Source organism: Adiantum capillus-veneris, chromosome 6 (assembly GCF_014529385.1).
Source record: "Adiantum capillus-veneris isolate H3 chromosome 6, ASM1452938v2, whole genome shotgun sequence".
Lineage (NCBI taxonomy): Eukaryota > Viridiplantae > Streptophyta > Polypodiopsida > Polypodiales > Pteridaceae > Adiantum > Adiantum capillus-veneris.
In genome coordinates this window covers 57,253,036-57,267,757 of record NC_140936.1, presented here as the reverse complement: position 1 = coordinate 57,267,757, position 14,722 = coordinate 57,253,036, and positions in this window count along the sequence as shown.

Genomic DNA, 14,722 nt, shown 5'->3' with positions numbered 1-14,722 from the left:
CCGGTTATGTTCCATATCCTGCATCATCCACACATATGCCAAGACCGGTACCCGTCCCTCTCCCACATATGATTCCAAGAGTACCTCCACCGGCCCTGCCTCCTCACATAGGTGACTTGGCAGCGTTTGCTCAAACCATAGGTCGATCTATCGCGGAAAATATGCGTCATGCATCTGATAGAGAGCCTAGAAGTAAGGCAGTACAAATTGTCAAACTCACGCAAAAATTCAATGGGGACGAAGATGCTAGAAAACACATTGAAGTGTTTGAACAAGTATGTGATTCCTTAGGGGAACGCAACGAACTACATAAGTGCAATGCCTTAAGCTTGACATTAAGTGGGAAGGCTGGAGATTGGTATAGAACCCTAAGGGTGGACGAGAAAACAATCTACCCTACCCTTCGAAGGTTGTTTCTAAAGGAGTACATACGAGAAGGTGTGCTTTGGGGTGTAGCATCTCAGCTACAGAAGGCCGAACGTAAGGAAGGAGAGTCAATAAGGGACTTCATTAGTCGTCTAAAGCACTTAAACTCTCGCTGCCCTGTAAATGAGCGCTTCAACAATAACCAACTGCTTGATCGATTCATTTGAGGGTTGAGGAATGAAGGAATCTATAATGGACTAGTGATTAGAGGTATCACAACCTGGGAAGATGTCATTGCCAATGCAATCCAATTAGAGGACAACTTGATGATAGCAGGCATGAGGGTGTCTACTGACACGAGATCCACTAGCTCACAAGCCATTGAGTATGAACCCATGACTGCAAAGCCCATTGCCAATGAGCCAAAGGTATTTGAGACATTCTTGATAGACCTCACCAAGGCAATCCAAGAGTCTCTTAAGGATAATCGACCCCCTCAAAATAGTCACATGTATCCAAGAAGGGAGCAACAATGGTGTTCCATTTGCTTAGGTCCACATAGCACTAGTGAGTGCCCTACGTTTAGAGTAAAATTTAATGGAACTTGCAACGCATGTGGTAGGTATGGTCACCAAGCTAAGGATTGTTTAATGATCAAACGTATGATGGCAAATAGACCACTTGTAGCTTGGACGGATGCGCCTCGAGCTCCTGTATTGATGCCTGCTCCACCTGTTGAGCAACTACCGCAACACATGGTCCCTAGATCTCAAAATGTTGTACAAGCTACACCGCTACCACCTCCTGTGCTAGGACCGCAGCCCCCGCATCCAAGAGTCGCCCCTATGAACCAAGTGGGTTGCGAGCCATCTAATGCTTATGCAGATGGCTGTGAGGAGGAAATAGACACTACTATTGCCTACGGACTTGATACATTGGAAGAGTGTCCTATATACTACATGGAAGATTGTTGGGGGCAAGTCAAGCCGGTTTATCAAGCTGCTGCTCTCGCATCCAGAGGTCAAAATATCAACACCCAGGCTAGGAGGCCACCTCTTCAATGCTACGAGTGTGGTGGACCACATCGGGCAGCGGAGTGCCCTATTAGGCTGCAAAAGAATGCTACACAGATGCAAATGAATCAAGGGAGCACGTCTGCAATGCCAATACTCACATGTAGTCGTTGTGGCATAGATCACTTGATTTCCCAATGCCCCTATAACCCAAATGCGCCTAAAATCACACCCCTAAATTTGGTCGAAATTGCTAGTGTGACATCGCCAATACCACCCGTCGCACCCGCTTATGCGATTACACGGTCCATGCTTCAAGGGCCAGGCCATATCCTCGAAGAGAGAGATACCACGTCAGTTATCCAAGCAAAGAAAAAGAAGACACGAAGGACGAGGTCGCAGAATACGGGAAATTCAAAGCCAAGTTCCAAAACAAACATAGGAACAGGAGATGACCCCGTGTATATGAATGACCTCGAGGATGATTCAGATTCAATCGAGACAATGGAGACTAGAACCAATACCACAAAGGGAAATACCGACAAAGAAAACCGTAACATGGAACCAAATGAAAACCGAATAAGAGAAAACCATAAAGAGCCTCTGAAAACACCACAAGTGTTTCCAAATCCAATCCAAGACCCCCAAGATAAACCGCAGGGGCAAAAAGGGAAGAATCGTAAAAAGAAGATTGGGACGTACCCAAACCCAGTAGACGAGATTGAGCAGGTGAAACATCTAAGAGGTTTAGTGGAGGAGACTCAAAGGAAACTAGAACCAGAACCCATGCATGTCAAAATTCATGACACAGTGTTTCCCACGCAAGTTCATCCACCCCACATGAACCATAGACCGTTAGCCATATCTAGTATCATCCAAGAAGGGAGTGAGGACGGGACATCAGAAAGTGAGCATACACCCTTCTTGTTGGAAAGAATGTTTAACGAAGGAATACCTGATCCCATTGAGGAATATGAGATTCCATCCTCACCAGTTCCTAGTCAAGGACCTACACCCTGCAAAACGCCAATGAATGTTGCCAAACTAGTGGACTTCATGTCTTCTGAGGTCCGAACCACGATCATAGCAAAGCTGTATGGAGATCCTGAGTTATTCCTTGCACTTCGAGCATTCCTTAACGGAGAGCTACGAATGGGATTACCGCAGTTTGCGCAACCAAATAGGCCTGACTCGATTATGATTGATGAGGAAAATCATGTGCAATCACTTGACTTAGATGGACACGAGTCTGTGATCGAGGTACCCATTAACGAATTAGGGCAGTATTTTGAAGGCGACGAGTCTAATGCGACCCTACCCATCACTACCAAGGGATTAACTATAAAGGGAATTCTTGATGGTGGTGCAGGAGTTAGCATCGTTACAAAAGATTGTTGGGAATCCATAGGAAAACCCCACCTCAGTGTTACTAACATTGTGGTAAAGATGGCAAATGGTACCATAGCCAAACCTATGGGGATGCTCAAGGATCTTAAGATCAAAGTTCTAGGACACAAGGTACGACATACGTTCATTGTAATGGATTTTTCTAAACACCTTATGTCATATGAAATGATTTTAGGACGACCATTCATGAGGGAAGCACAAATGGTTCATGATTGGTCTAAAAATCATGTCTATTTGCAATTCCAAGACTCTGTCCTTAGAGTGGATTTGGTGACTGGTAAGGTACACCCCTTAGGGAGTAAAACCATTATTGATCATCGCTCTGACACCACAGTTCACTCGGCCCCACTACAATATTGTTACACTTGTAAGAAGGATACAGACATTGGCCAAGATTCTCCTTATATGGATATCCTACCTGGGATGACTGAGTCGGACAATGTGGATTGGGTCCACCTAGCAGCAACCATAGACACTTGGGGAAATAGGGGGACGACCTGGGTAACACCTGAGGGGGATGAAATGCATGTACCCTTAAATATGCTACAAGCAATGCATATCGCTTCCGACAAGACTCATCCTAATGTAACGAAGAAAACATACAAGTGGGTCCCTAAAGCTTCGTTAGTGACCATAGCTAGTGCTAAAAAACAGAAGCCTTGTAAGAAACGTCCCACTCACTCCAAGAAATGTAAAGAAACGTTGTGTTGGATTCCTAAACAACTATTGGAAGCCCAAGGATACTATGAAGGAAATGATCAAATCTGGGTTCCCAAACGTAAAGTGTACACTTACCTGTCACCTGGCCCATGTAAACCCAATCCTGTGGCTCCAAAACAAATTGAAAATCGCGGAAAGGAAAAAATCATGGAATGTTACACACCCGCTCTAGAGCTAGTTTGGGTACCAAAGAAAGAACGATTTGTTCCACCTAGCTCAGGAACAGGGAAATCAAATGAAGCTTCTTGCTCTTCATGTAGTTCCTATACGCAAATAGAAGCTTCGACACAACCTCCACCTACCACTGTACATATCCATACAAGCACGAAAGAGTTTGCACCTCCCGCGGTAAGTTCACCACCTACAACAACGTTGCAAATAAAATCATGGGAGAGTACCTTACCACCCTTGCAACTAGATGAAACGCATAGGGCGGTCGAAAACTATTGGTTAAAACCTTCACCCATTAACAACTTGGAACAATTGGTTTCAAAAGGTGACGACCTCATTTCAAAAGGTATGATCTACCCAAGGAAGGGGGGAGTGTTTGCTAACATCAATCATTCACTCGCTCCCCTCTCAACCTTCCTCCCTGACCTCTCAATTCCAATCTTAGGGAATGTATATATATAGCCTTATACTCACAAAAAACAAAAATAGTAAAGAGCAAGAGCGACTAGCAACGAGAGAGCACCCTATCAGATCTTACATATAAGTCCAAATTCACCGTGTCAATTCAAGCAACACACAAAAACAACTCTTATGTTTTAAAGGCCTAACCAAATCTATCTGTCTTGTCAAAAATGGCTACTTCACCAGAGGCATGCACTTCTATTTTTGATGAAAGGTACCCTTTGTCTTTTCCTCAAGTGTTCTACGTATGCTACCCTATACGTTCTTGCGAATGGGATTTGATCGAGAGACTTGCATGTGAGAGAAATTTTGAGGAGTTAGAATGGCTGATACGTCTATGGCTAACTAGTGATCCCTACCCAGTAGCGAATGTGTCTCCAATGGCACATGCTTATTCTTTTGCACAAGATGAGTATCCACGCATCGCGAGGTTCTTGATTAGCATGCTTGCACAAGAGGATGATGAAGAGGAATTAATAGAGACCGAGGAAGACTATGGCCTCACGGACAACGATTTTATTTATCTAGATGATGAGGATAGAGGCCTAGCCTTAGGGTGGCCACCCGGTTTATATAATATCCTCTTTCCTTGATTCTAAAAGGGGTGACAGATAGGTAGGTTAGGGGTCTAGATTGTGTTTTGAGTTTGTTTTTTAGGAGTTTTAATTTTTCACACTGACATGCCTCCTAGAGGTATAGTGCCTGTTTTTGGATGTGTTAGGTAGGACTTATATGGATCTCCATCCACATGGCTGAGGACATCTGCTTCAACGAAATGAGCCACTCCATACCTCCAGGTATACTACTTTCCATGATTCATGTTGGTGGATATGTGTAATTGCTAATAATGATTTTTCATTCTTTGTTTGAGTGCAATAGTTATGATTGTTATCTGCCATTATAGATGTATAAATTTGTCTTTGCTTAAGTTGATTGAACTCCAGTTTAATCTTATGGATGAGCCTGGAGATTAGGAGACCGTGACTTTAGGTTAACTCATTTACTTGACCACTAGGCCTAGCTATGAAAATTATCCGAGTATTTGAGACCTTATGAATGTTTTAGGCAGAGAAAGGCTTGCTCACTTAAACAACAAAAAACACTAGTGCGAATACCAAGGAAATGGAAGCAAAAAAAAAAAAAACAACATAAGTGCCACAATGTAAAATTTTAAGCTGGAAGAGAAATCCCTGCTTAAATTGGTACTTCACTCACATGTATCGCCTATGGTACTAGAGCCCTAGAGGTTCCCAGTGTGGGCGCTTTTCCTTGAAAAGCAAAAAACCCAAGGCATACAAAATAAGCACACACATCATAATTGAATCAATGTGAAAAGACTTTGGGGGGTCAAAGAAAAAGTAATCAGTCAGGCGATGATTTCATGAGAAATTCTTTTTATAATAGCTTAACTACAAGGTCTTCTAGATATAGCCTCTAGTCAGCCCTCGAACATGAATACTTGGCTCTCACGAGTAAACAACTTAATTGACCACAGATAATTAAGAAGCCTACCCATGGTATTAATATTCGATCTCTAGTGCCTTTCGACCGTCAAATTAGCGACCCCAGACTTGTTTAATTTTTTACCTTTACATCTGTTTATGCATTTGATTACATTGCAATTTAATGTTCATTGCTAACAAATTGTTTGAAATTCTTTTACCAATCAATTTGTCTACCTAAAACTGCATATGCTTTTTAAGAGAATGCAATTACTGTGGCAATGTTGTTTGATTTTGCAGTGATATAAGAAGACTACGCACATCCATGTCGACTGCTCTCCCATCTCGACGAACGAGCTTCAACTCGATAGCTTCCGAGGACGGAATCTACATCAAGAAGGGGGGCATGTTAACCCTCACAGCTCACGGACACCCCATCACCTACGACGGACGTGTATTATGTATTTGGTAGAGTCAGGTACCGGGCTTGTCGGACCAATAGGAACAGGGTAAGGGTGATCGCCGATGACAGGCGCACTCTAACTGGGACATTCAAGGGATTAGTTGGCTAAGCATGGGCGCCCAAGTGTGAATGGGGTGAGCTCATATAAAAGCCAACTAAACCTAAAATTGAGTCATTCTCTCATTTGTGCAATAGAAGAGTGCTCTTGCTCCATTTCAATCTCCATCTTCTTCTTCTTCACCTCCTTGTGTGTGTGTGTGTGTGTGTGAGAGAGAGAGAGAGAGGGAGAGTGTGTGTGCGATCGAGCATTACGAAGGCACGACGGCGGCGAAGCGGTAGAGCACGGCACGACTGCAGCTTCTTCTTCATCGCGGCGAGGAATCCACCACGAAGGCGAGCGTAGAGCGGTGAGTGACACACCCTTTGCTCTCTTGAGCTTGCTAGTTTAGGCTTGTTGTGTGCTTGGAGCCATTTGTGGCTCGCACACGGTGTATTGGCAAGTCCCTTGCTTCGACAGTGCGGCAAGGAGCGCACAGTGGGGGGGGGGGGGGGGGGGGGGGGGGGGGGAGAGAGAGAGAGAGAAGTTTGTCACGCACGCACACCCACATATAATGGGATCTATGATGGTATGCAAGGTGAGAATGTGACTGCTCTATACCCAAAAAGGCTTCTCGATCCGGTAGGTAGTACACATCCAATTTGCATGAGGTGGATGTGGAGCAAGAATTAAAGAACGGCTATGAGGTACACTATTTAGTGAAGATATTATGCAACTAGACGGGAGTAATTATGAGGTAAGAACCTCCAGATACTAGATCTTTTGGCATTTTTAAGTTACCTCACATATTATTTATACGTCATTATATGGATTTGTAAAACAAATCAAACCTTACCATGAGTATGAAAATCTACCATGTATATGCATCAAATCAAAATGTCATCCAACAGTAAATAGTATATACTATTTTCTAAGTTAGAAAGTGTGTGTGTGTGTGTGTGTGTGTGTGTGTGCGCGCACACACACCTGGCCCTCCCCCATCCCAGAGGAGAGATCCACTTGGTGGAGGATGGTCCATCAAGTGAACCAATCCCCACTAATTGTAGTAAATGCTTCTTAAACAATTCCATGTTTATAGCTCAATCACTTGTACTGTGTTAAAAAGGGTTTAGATGCGCGAATACCCATCAGTAATGTGTTGAACGGGATTTAGATGTAAGAATACCCAATTTTTGTATGATAAAGGGGTCCTCCAGGGAGGAGAGTATGGTTTAGATGCGAGAATACCCATCTATAATGTGTTGAACATGGTTTAGATGTACGAATACCCAATTGTTGTATGATAAGGGGGTCCTCCAGGGAGGAGAGTATGGTTTAGATGCGAGAATACCCATCTATAATGTGTTGAATAGAGTTTAGATGTAAGAATACCCAGTTGTTGTATGATAAAGGGGTCCTCCAAGGAGGAGAGTATGTTACTATGAAAACTACATACCTAACATCTCATGCTTCTGGTTGATGTGTCACCCCAAATTTGTGAACTATGTCGTCATGGTGGTTACTATACAATACTCCGATCCTGTAAGATAAAGACCACTTGAAATTCCACACCTGCTCGAGAGTGGATATTGATTACAGTATATGGATTATATGTAAGCATGTAGGTACTTGACCAATTTAGGAACTGAGAGCCCCAACCCATCCCTTTGGATTGGGTGGATCAAGCTAGTAATAATATAGATTGTATTAATCTTGTATTAACTTGACCAATTTAGGAGCTAAAGAGCCCCGACCCATCCCTTTGGATTAGGTGGGTCAAGCTATTAATACTAGACATTAAGCGCTCCAATTCCTAGGGAATATCTATACCAAATAGCAGGCAATCCAATTCTTACGATATGAATACCCATATCCTGACAAAAACCATTTGATTGAAGTCAAGATAAATTGGAGTAGCTAAATTATTATTTAATATATTATTTAATTCCAATTGTTAAGTAGTATGGCACTAGTCCCCGACCAAAGACTAGTAGAGAAAAGGAGTGTGTGTTTAAGTATGAAAATCCCCTCATAATTGAACCATACTTAGACAATTGTATTAAATAATACATTAAATAACATTATTTTAAAACAAGATGTCATAAAACTCAATTAACATTTCATAAACAGCAGTTCAACATTCTATATGTAATGGATAATACAGTTATTTAGATCAAAAATTTGATCTTTTACAAATTGATATCTTAATGTTGTATCTTTGTGTGTCCACCCTTTGGGATGAGCTTCCATTACATCTACATAGAGAAGGATCCAGCTGTGCATCCATACAAAAACATTCAGTTAGAACTAGCTATGTTTGTGCGTTTTCCAAGTGTCGACACTGGATCCAATTGTCATCCATGTCACACATGGAGACCTAGTTTACAGCTTACCCTTAGGATTGACTATTAAGTTAAGATTTCAAGTAAGATAACCTCTAAATGTATATGCATGTGTATACCAATACTCACGGAGCTCTCTCAAAAAACTACTAGTGTCGATTACCATATATGATGCAATGCAATTACCTATGTATTTCTAGGTTATCGATCAATGTAAAACACCTAGCAAAAATCGGACAGCACCTCCTTTGTAATTTGAGTAATATTTCAAAAAACTCAGTTTATGCCATCTCCCAACGAGATCCTCCACAGGAGGTTTACGGCTTCAAGACCTAAAATATATACTATGTTATGTATGTAAAATAGGGTAATTAACAGTAAAGTATGGATGCCTAGCAAGTCCACAACCAAAAATCAATACTAGGTTAGTTGAAATTCATGATTCAATACATAGTTATAAGAGTTGTAAATCTAAACAGATACAATCCAAAATCTATCCGAAGATCATAAGTATTTTGCTTGTACTTGTTCCTTATGCTGAAGAAAACTAGTCGTCTACCTCTTGTATGAGCCCCTTACATGAGATTGTAGACCCTCAAAGTAAACCAAATTCTATTAGCAATCAGCTAACTTGCTCAATATGAACACAAAAAAAAACTTATTTAGCAATCATCTAACTTTTGTGTATTTATTGTATATTAGAACCACCAGACAATGTATCATAATGATCGCAGTATATAAAAAAGCTTTAAAAGACTGCTTCCCAATTAGTATATGCCATCTCTCACCCATGGGAGGTTTAAGGCGTTCCAACCAGATGCTAACATATACATATGTACACATGTTATGAATGTAGATCTTGCTCTTCTAATCAATTTATTGTAATATTCAAAAATGCATATATAGGTTTAGGAAATAAACACCAAATGAACATTTAATTTTGAATACATGAGAACTAGCACATCCTGTTCTAAGTAGGTACATGTGCACCTACCTGATGGACATTTTTCTTTGAAAATCAGAGTCTGATATAGTAGACTGTTTTCTTCAAAATCAGGGTGTGATGAGATCATGTTCCGTGTGTGGTTCCATCAGCTTCCCTAAGCATTCTTGATTTGTTTACTTTCGATGTGACTGCTCCAAGATTGTATTGCGAGGTTGAAGCCACTTCGGCTGAAGAGCAGTGCGCGTCCCAGAAGGGCTACCGAACAACTCGAAACTGAAAGGGTTGACAAGCTTCAAGGGGAGAACACAAGAGGAGATCTATACGTGTATGCATGCAAAGGGCAAGCCAGGTGGACTGCTGAATACCCTTGTATACATCGGATGGGCTATGTAGCATAGGCAACCCCCATCGGGGCATGCGAGAGAAGAGAGTCCGAGAGAGCTCATGGTGGAGAGTGTGAAAAAGAGTGGTGTTTCTGCAATTTTTTGCACTCGGTAGTTGAGAGCCAATGAGCCTTGGTATCACAAGGACAAATCAGGGGAAAGGGAGATCGCAAGTGCGAGTGTGTGTGTGGGGGGGGAAAGAGAGAGAGAGAGAGAGACAGAGAAGTTTGTCACGCACACACACCCACATATAATGGGATCTATGATGGTATGCAAGGTGAGTATGTGACTGCTCTATACCCAAAAAGGCTTCTCGATCCGATAGGTAGTACACATCCAATTTGCATGAGGTGGATGCGGAGCAAGAATTAAAGAACAGCTATGAGGTACACTATTTAGTGAAGATGTTACGCAACTAGACGGGAGTAATTATGAGGTAAGCACCTCTAGATACTAGATCTTTTGGCATTTTTAAGTCACCTCACATGTTAATTATACGTCATTATATGGATTTTCAAAACCAATCAAACCTTACCATGAGTAGGAAAATCTACCATGTATGTGCATCAGATCAAAATGTCATCCAACAGTAAATACTATACTATTTTCTAAGTTAGAAAGTGTGTGTGTGTGTGTGTGTGTGTGTGTGTGTATTTGTGTGTGTGTGTGTGTGTGTGTGTGTGTGTGTGTGTGTGTGTGTGTGTGTGTGTGTATTTGTGTGTGTGTGTGTGTGTGTGTGTGAGAGAGAGAGAGAGAGAGAGAGAGAGAGAGAAAGAGAGATTTTATTATCGTCCTTGGAGATCAAATATGACCTATGGGACCAAAGTTGCATGTGATGTAGTATGTGTGTGGCTGATGAGTGACTCTTGGTGCTCCAAAATTGTGGTGATGAGAATCACAATCGAGATCCCACATTGTGGCTGGGAGAGGAAAGTGTGTAGGTCTAAGTCATGTCTAAAAATGGGAGTGCAACAAGTTTGGATGTGACCAAAAGCTAAGCACTCTAGTAGAGTGTGGTACTCAGACTCTCAAACTTGTAGTGAGCATAATGTGCACAACCAATTTAACTCTTCTCCATTTCCCCAACGCCATGTCTTGCATCGAAGGGAGTGGGAGCTAAGCCGATAGTGTGTATCATTAACAAGGGGATATGCTCAAGCATGTAAGGGTGAGTACGGTTTCCTCTTTTAGTGAAAAACTTGGTTTTGTAGTTGGGGGCAATATGGGTGGTGTAATGTATGAAGCGTGACCCATCGGATTCCTCCCAAGCCATAATACATTGGCGTTGTAGAAAAGCTTCATGCACTTGGGAGTCAATTGAAGCATCATGTAGCAAGTGTAATGCATCCCATCTCCCAAACCACTTCTTTATGTCTTGCATCCATCCCGTGCTTAAGATCTTGCTTTTATGCGTCTTTTGAACTTTTTTGTTTGCTTCCCATGCAATTGTAGGAAGTCAATGTGAGGGGTTTTGACACATTTTTATCATGTACTCCACAACCCTTTCTATGCCCATAACCTCAATTGGAAGAGATCCCGACTCAAGAAGTAGGAGCATATATAGTGTTTGTGTCTTAACTTGGAGAAAGTTTGTAAGAAAATGCTTTTGAATATTCTCAAACTCTTTCCAAGTAAATTTTCCACCCCACACTTGGACTCCATAAAGAAGAACCAGTGTCACCAATGTATCAAAAAGGTACTGCTTGATAACCCAACACTTGATGTTTCCTGCATTAAACATGTTTTCAAATGTATAATATGCTCTCTTTCCCGCTTCCAAATGACGTATAGCACATTCATGCCTCTTGTGATTGGTCGGAACCTCAAGGCCAAGGTACTTAAAGCTCTTAACAGCTTCAAGTGCCTCATTGTTGTACACAATGCATGGCTTCTCCTTATGGTTCATTTTCATAAGCATAACCTTTGTTTTGGGTAGGGGATTGGAGGAAGCTTTATGAGGGAGATTTTGAGAAAGCTCGTTTTAGTGGATTGAGTTAAAAAGACAAAAAAACTCTCTTTCTGCTCTACGTAGCACCTACTCAGGACAACCATAGTGACTAACTGAGCTTACAAAATAGCCAAAAATACACGTAGCACTCAAGAAACAAAAAACAAACAAGTTTGTACAAAAAGTAAATGATCTGGTTTACGACAACACGCAAAAGTAATTTTTACAAGTATTTGCGAGCAAACAGAACACATCTATATATTCACAAAATGTTCAAAGCATGCAGATACAGTGGAAGACCACAAATAGCATTTTCTACAAAATGTGAGGTATCTTGTTACTAGTCTACTCTATGGGATGGGCTGGTGGATCTAGTTCCACAATGTCCGGATGTGGTGTCAAGAAGTGCATAGTGCGACTACGAAAGCCTTGGGCCTCTGACTGTGAGGATTCATAGCAATACGAAGCAAGGAGTAGATGATTTGAAGCCAAAAACACACTCAAATAAAACAAAACTCCAACCACAAGAGCTTACTAACTCAAAACTCTTGTGTGTGTGTGAAGATTAGGTGTAGCCTCGCTCCCAATTGCACACATGCAATGCTCATTCGGCCTGTTAAAAATCCTAAATTGACGTTTTGATTTCTCGTCGTGACCATTTTGTGGAAGCTTCAGTACTTCATTGGAGAAGTCCAAGTAGTTATTTGATGAGGGGAAACCTAATTGGAGGCCTGACAGCCTCAACCATGTAATGGAAGCAGCACGGGACTACATTAGCACCCTGTGTTGGAATGGATGTATCTCCTTGCTTATCTGCCCAAATGAGCTCATTCTTGGATCTAAAACTTCCCCCTAAGCTTGAGCAACAAGAGAACTATCATTGATGTGGCATTTTGAGCCATTTTGTGCAATTTGTGGGCTATTTTGCCATTTTTTCCAAAAATGCCCCTTTTTGTCCGTAAAAAGCCCAAACGAGCTGGGAAAAATCCCTAAATTTGTGGAAAAATCCATTGGGCTAAAATTTAATGTTGAACCTCATTTTCCCACTTGGTAAGCACTTTGGACACGTCTTTTATGCCTGTGCATAAAACCTACTATTTTTGGGCAAGATCGTCAGCATTGAACTTTCTAGGCAAAACGAGCGTGCCACTTCGAAACACTTGACATTTGTACATTCCTCAAGCCAATTAGGCATGCTTTAATGTGGGAAATCATGCAATGGTGCCACGTCCCTGGCCTTGCCTGCCCGACATGGAATGTACGCACCTGCAACCATGGCATCTGTTTTCTCATATATCACACACTATGTACATTGTAGCATTTGGTCCCACACATCAAAAACATTAAGAGTGAGGTAGAGATTTTTATTTTCACATTATGCACGTGCCATGGCACGACATCCACCCCCTCTAAACCTGCACATCCTCCGGCATGTGCCACACATATCTTTTTGTTGTAGCTTCGGACTTCATTTAAGTCCACATACATGCCGATTGCAACCAAATCTAGTGCATCATCCTCTTGTTCTTCATCCACATCCATGAAATTTTTATTAGAGCCTTCATTTTGACTCTCCTGTGAATCAAAGGGATTTGTATCACCTCTTCTTTTGAATAACTTGATTCTTTTCCCTACGATGGGAATCTTCATTTCTGACCCGTCCAACTCATGCAAGGTATAAGTTGCATTCCCATGTACACGTTGAACCACATAAGGACCAAACCATCTCTTTGAAAGTGAAGGGGATCGGGGAGCACCACAGACGGAGAGTGAGAGAGAGAGAGAAGGAGACAGACACGATGTGGGTGGGGAGACTCCAAGAGTGAGCAACCCCCTATACACTTATGCTATGTATAAGGTATACAAGTCAGTGGGCGCCCAGACTCTGGGCGGCCGGGCAAGGCACAGACGCCTATACCCCAACAACCTCCCACTTAAAGGCGACTGTGCCTTTAAGCAAGAGAAAATAGTCTAAAGACTACAAAAGGCGAGAGAAAACCGCTCTCAACCGATGCCCACTGGCTGGCTGTGATCGTGTGCATTCGGCTGTCCTGCTCCCGTGTAAGTCCATACACCACCAGACGTACCGCACACGTACTGCAAGTATGTACACAATACCTGCATATCTCCCTCGTGCACTATGCCATCATCAGTCAACAAACGACTGACAACCCCAACTGCAAATGCTCCCACTGCAGCTGCGATATCCGGTCTCAAGATCAACATCTCATACATGAGACCACCGAATGCCGATGCAATGCTAGCGGGCCCTGCTAGCTCTACGGAGCATGCATCAACATATATATCCCTGGAAATAGGCATCTCTGACTGACAAGGCGTGTCAGCCACATGCATCTCCTGACTGTCCGCAAAAGACGCATCAACCTGTCGTGCAACCTCAGAGCAAACCAGCTGCTCTAGGTGTCTGCTGGAAGACTATATCCCCATGCTCACTGTCGAGCATAGAAAGGAATGACTGCATAATCGCTGACATCTCAGCCTCCTCTGCAATCATCCACTGCAAACATGACCACTCAATCTGCTGTGACTCACTAGAGCTCTCTTGCTCTAACTCCGTATGCATAGACTCTTGCACAACGTCCTCCTGTCGTGACTCACTAGAGCAAGACCGCTCTACCTGTCTATCCTGCATAGAAGTATCTCGCACAACTGACTCTCTACTTTGCTCAGTCACTAGCAAAGCATGCATGTCTGACTCTGTCACCTCTCTGTGTGACTGCTCAAGTCATGCCTCAACTGTGTGCACACCGAGCTCACTACTCTGCACTCCATGCAAAGTACCCTGCAACCCATGAGCAAAAGATACTCGCCTGCTCTCTCGCTCTCTACCTGGCTGCATGATCACAGAGACAACACCGTCTCTCACGTGATCCACATGCAATGGGTAACCTGTACCACTCCTGGCACCTCTCGCAATCACTAGCGAACCCAAATGCATCACAAAATCTCGCTCTCGTAGCGAAATCTGACATCCACTATCCCGTAACTGTCTGACTGAGAT